This window comes from Peromyscus californicus, unplaced genomic scaffold, assembly GCF_007827085.1.
Source record: "Peromyscus californicus insignis strain IS unplaced genomic scaffold, ASM782708v3 Scaffold_10__1_contigs__length_136768540, whole genome shotgun sequence".
NCBI classification, from domain to species: domain Eukaryota; kingdom Metazoa; phylum Chordata; class Mammalia; order Rodentia; family Cricetidae; genus Peromyscus; species Peromyscus californicus.
The window spans coordinates 65,646,981-65,652,773 of record NW_026294391.1 but is presented as its reverse complement, the minus strand read 5'-3'; positions in this window follow the sequence as shown (position 1 = coordinate 65,652,773).

Genomic DNA, 5,793 nt, shown 5'->3' with positions numbered 1-5,793 from the left:
GTAAGACTTTTGTTAACTTTTCTCTCCTGATATTGTGCAAATAGTCTTATAGCACTATTACATGCAAGACAGTAGGGATGACACTTCCAGGTCAGTACCTGCTATATTTATTTATTTATTTTTTATTAAGAAAATTTTTTCATTCATTTTACACACCAATCAAAGATCCCCCTCTTCCCTCCTCCTGCCCTCCCCCAGGCTCCCCTTACCATTCCGCCCTCCAATTCCCCCCACAAGAAGGAAAGGTCTCCCATGGGAAGGCACATCCAGTAGAGGCATGTCCAAGCCCTTCCACCTGCCTCAAGTCTGCACAAGGTGTCTCATAATAGGTAGTGGGCTCCAAAAAGCCCCCTCATGCACCAGGTATAGATTCTGATCCTATCGCCAGGGGGACCCTCATGCAGATCAAGCTACACGGCTGTCTCACCATGCAGAGGGCCTAGTGCAGTAACATGCAGGCTCCACAGCCATTGATCCAGCTTTCATGAGTTCCCACTAGTTGGGTTTGGTCATCTCTGCAGGTTTCCCCATCATGATCCCAATGCACTTGCTCATAGAATCCCTCTTCTCTCTCTTTGACTGGCCTCCTGGAGCTCTGTCTGGTCATTGGAAAAAAGCTCTATGATGACAGTTAGGGTATTCACTGGTCTGATCCCTGGGGTAAGCCAGTTCAATTCAGGCACCCTCTCCACTATTTCTAGTAGTCAAAGCTGGAGTCATCCTTGGGGATTCCGGGCAACTTCCCTAGCCCTGGGTTTCTCTCTATCCCCATGATGTCTCCCTCTATCATGGTATCACTTTCATTGTTTTGCTATATTTATTTATGTTCTGACTTGTGATGTATAGTCATCAGCAATAGGGTCTTATCATTAAATTGTATTGGGTAACAGAGCAATATTGATAGTTTGTGAGAACTCATTGATTAACAACTAGAGGAGAGATAGCCCATACCCCATGCTGGGCTTTTATTTGACAGTCTATGTTATCTTGGATAGGCATTGTCCTCCCACTATGGGGTAACTCCTCTTACTTCCTTTTATATGTATATTTATGTATATTTTAGGAAGTTTCAACAGTAATATATTTTTATATAACCTTTTAGAGATTTTTCAGAGTTTTTTTTTAAAGATTAGTTATCCCTCTCCATTCTCCATATTCCCTCATCTATCCTACCCTCCTACCTCAACCCCATTTAATCATTCTTGTTGCCATTTTCCACTCCATACTGTATATCTTCTCTCTCTCCTTTTTTATTTTTTTTGGTTTTTCGAGACAGGGTTTCTCTGTGTAGCTTTGCGCCTTTCCTGGATCTCGCTCTGTAGACCAGGCTGGCCTCGAACTCACAGAGATCCGCCTGGCTCTGCCTCCCGAGTGCTGGGATTAAAGGCGTGCGCCACCACCGCCCGGCCCTCTCTATTCTTTTGAAATGCCCCCTGTTAGCACATACCAGCTTCCCAGAATCTATTGGAACTGTAATTTAAATATATGTAACTAAAGATTCAAAGTTATCATCCACATATAAGTGAGGACATGTAACGTATGTTTTTCTAAGTTCGAGTTGCCTCCCTCAAATATAATGACTATTTCCAACTTCATTTGTCTACCTGAAAACTATATAACTTCACTTTTCTTGTAACTGAAAAATTTATTGTGTATATGTACCACACTTTCATTATCTATTCATCAGTTCATAAGCGCCATTTAGGTTAAAATTCATCTGGAAATACAAAATATCCAAGATAGCCATAACAACATGAGCAATAGAAACACTACTGGCAGGACTGGATCAATACTACTCCAAGAGATATTCCTTAAGGATTCTATATCCTACTACAGGAATTCTTGCTTATGTTCATTTCTGTTCTGTTCACAATAGCCAGGAAATGGAAATGTTTCTCTACAGGTGATATGTCTATTGGTGAGAGTACAACAATGAAGTCACTAAGTTATAATGTTTTAGCTAATTATATGTGGTTTTAGATCTAATTCTAATAGTATTTATTTTTATGAAATTAGGTGCAATTTTGTTTGGTATATGTATATGGATAGAATTACAATATTCTTTTGGTGGATTATTCCTTTAAGTTTATTGAAGTTACACTCCTTATCTCTTTTGAGTAGCTTTGATTGTAACACTATTTTTTTAGATGTTATAATATCTCTGCTTGGTTCTTAGATCCATTGGCTCAGAACACCTCTGTTTCCATCTGTGCTGCTTAGATTTTTGACAAGATAGGGTCATCTAGGAAGAGAGAACCATGTATTAAGAAGACTTTTATCAGATTGGCCTGCAAGCAAGAATATGGGGAATCTTGTTTGCTAATGATTGCTGTGGAAAGGCCCAGGCTACTGTGGGTGGTACCACAACTGGGCATGTGGTTCTGTGTTTTATAAGAAAACAAACTGAGCAAGCAGGGGAGGCAAATGAAGAAGCATTTCCCATTGTCTCTGCTTCAGTACCTAACTTCAGGTTCCTACCTTGAGCTACTGCTCTGGCTTTTCTTCTTGTTGGACTGTAAGCTGTATAATGAAGAAAAAACAAAAACAACAGCAAAATACCAAAAACCCTTCATGTCCCAAGTTAGTTAATCAGCATTTTGTAACAGTGATTAAAAAGCCTAACTAGAACTGGAACTGGTTCCAGGTTTATGGGATATTGCTGTGACAGACTCAAATATGTTGTGTTTGGGAGGATTATAAATGTGTTTGGAACATTGGTTTGGCAAAGCCACTAAGTGCTCAAAGTTTAATGCACTGTTCTTTGGGAGCTTGGATGATAAATGTATAGCAATGTAGGTGATGGAGTCTTGGCTTGTGAATTTTCAAAAGGAAGGAAAAACTATCAGGGCTGTTTGTGTGACTTATTTGAATTGAGAATCTTTAGTTTTTAGTCAGCTGAGGGTGAAGTAATAGCTGTGACTGACGAGAGGATAGCATCACTAATGTAAAACCTCTGCCTTACTGGCTCGACTGATGCTGGTGATCTGGGGCTGGGAAATCAGTTGTAATTAATAAGAGACCACCATCATTGATGTGAATTTTCCTTGGGGTCCTCACATAGAAGATATAGTCCAGTAGGGAAGGGGGGTGGCAAGGCTGTATGTAAAGCTGGTAGATGAACTTGATAATGTATAAGAGTCTTCTACATGTTACTGAGTTTGAAGGTATGAAGGAGTCTTGGAGAGTGCCTCAGGCTTGGAACTGTATGTCAGAAAAAATGACAGTTGAGGTTATTGGTAAAAGTGCAGCCTCAGTTGCAATGGAAATCCTAGGATACTGGAGATGCCATTATTATGTGGAGTCAGCCTACCAGAAGAATTGTGTGTGCTGAGGATGGCAGAGCTAGAGAAGTAGAGCTCCTAAGCTCTTTGGAGCCCAGTAGATGGAAAGTGAACCCAGATAGCCTTTACTGAGCTTTGAGAGTTAAAGTATACTGGTGGGTGTTGGTTGTGTATTGATTTGATTTCCACTGTGCCCTGGTTCTTCCTTCTTGGAATAAGAAGCATGCAATTTTTTTTTCTTTTTTTTTTTTTTTTTTACAGGAGCCCACAGTTCAGGACTTTGGACTTTTCTTTTGTAGCTGTGGAACAGAAGTGTTTATTAGTACCTACTGTCTGCTCCTGGTTTTTTTTTTTTATTAAGAGATTTTCTATTCATTTTACGTATCAGCCATGGATTCCCCTGTCCTCCCTCCTCCTCTGCTCAGCTTCGGTGCAGGGAGGAGGGGATTGGACCTGCCTCAACAGAATGTACCAAGCTCTGCTGACTTCCCAGGGGAGATCTTGCCTTGGAGGAGGTGGGGATGGGGGATGGGATGGGGGGATGCTGGAGGGTGGGAGGAGGGAGGACATTGGACTTTTAAAGGGACATTGGATATTATAAATTGCTGAACATTTTAAAGACTGTGGTACTTTTACAGTTATTCTGTGCTTTTTGTTATGAAATCAACAGGAAATCTTAGGGCAGAACAAGAAAGGAAAAATTAGGGTTTAATAGTGATATATTTTGTGTAAAACTGACAAGGGATCAATTGTGGTGGTTTGTTTTCTGCCAACTTGACAGAAAGTAGGGTAATCTGGGAAGATGGAACAGCAATTGAGAAAATGCCTCCATCAGATTGGCCTGTAAATTACTCTGTGGGTTATTTTTTTTTTTTTTTTTTTTTTGGTTAATGATTCATGGGGTGGAGGACAGCACCAATCCAGGGGTACTAGTCCTAGGTTGTATAAGAAAACAAACTGAACAAACCTGGGGGAGCAAGCATGAGAACAGAATTCTTTCAAGGTCTTTGTTGCTAATTCCTGCCATTTTGTTGTTTTGGTGGTATTGTCTTAGATCTCTTTTAATGAACTGTTCTGCAATTGTTTATTTATCCATATAGGTCCTTGGTTGTGTTTATTCTCTTCTTCAGACTGAAATATTGCTTCCAGCACCCTTTGTCAAACTGGCTTATGAAGCCTTAAGGAGGTAGAGCCTTGCTGGAAAAAGTTTTTCACTGGGGATAGGCTTGGAGAGTTCATAGCCTTGTGTCACTTCTAGTTCACTCTCCCTGCTTTCTGTTTGTGGTTGATGAGGTGATCTTTCAGTTTTCCTGCTTTGGCTGCCTGCTGCCATGCTTCACTCCCCATTATAGACTCTAACCCTCGGGAACTAGAAGCCAAATAAACTATTTCACCTACAAGTCACTTTTGATCATGATGTTTTGTCACAACATCAAAAAAATAACAGTATTGAAGGTAGTACCAGAGAGTGTGATTGAAGTTGTGAAGAACCTACCATGATATTTTTTCAGAGGAATGTGAAAGACTTTGGAAATTGGAACTAGAAAAGTGAATGCTACAAGCAGAGCTTCCTTAACACAATTATAGGCTGATCCTGAAAGACAGTAGTTCTTAGAATAATGCTGAGGGTGGAGGCCTAGCTAGTGAGGTTTTAGAAGAAAACAAGTGTTCTATTAACAACCAGTCTAAAGGCCATGTGTGTGATAAAGATCGAGCTCCTTTCTTCCCAAGTCCTGAAAATTTACATTAATTTGAATTAAAAAGTAACAGAAAAGTAGCTAATATATGTTAAAACCCAGTGGAAATTTTCCCTTCCTTTTGGTTAGGAAGTAACCTGACTTCTCTTTGAAGCAGTATTATTTTCATATTCCTTCTATTTGAGCTTAAGATGGCTTAATTTGAAGCTTTCCCCTCCAATTCACAGTAGGTGCATCACTCTCAATTCTATGAAGGAGTCAGAAACCCTGTCTATTGAACTTATAAACACATGAAATAAAATGCTACCATAAATATCACAAGTACCGAAAGTGTGATTTTTTTATCCATCCATAATAAACACCATGATTGTCCTGAATGGTGATCTATATCTTGGTTTTGCTGACAATAATGATTCTATTGTTCTATTTTCAGTACCTGTGATATTTTGTGATAAAAAGAGGCTCAAAACTTTCCTATAAAAGAAAATCTGTAGACATTCCATGGTATCAAGGATGAAAGGAGCTCTTCTTCAACATCTCCAAAGAGTATGCAACCATAAGATATTGTTATTTAAACTGTTGATGGATTCTCACAGCACTATTGAATACAAAGTGTTTTATTCAATCCTTTCCCATTTCATATTGAAAACCATTTGTTAGGATTCAAAGAATGGCTTTGTTTATGTGCCAAACCTTCACATCAAATTTTGACTGAATTTTGTAAAACTAGAGGAGACTTATGAGTTCTATTACAAGGCTTTTGGTAGCTATTTTGGCTAAAACAACTAAGTTACAATTTGCCAAGAAAATTTAGA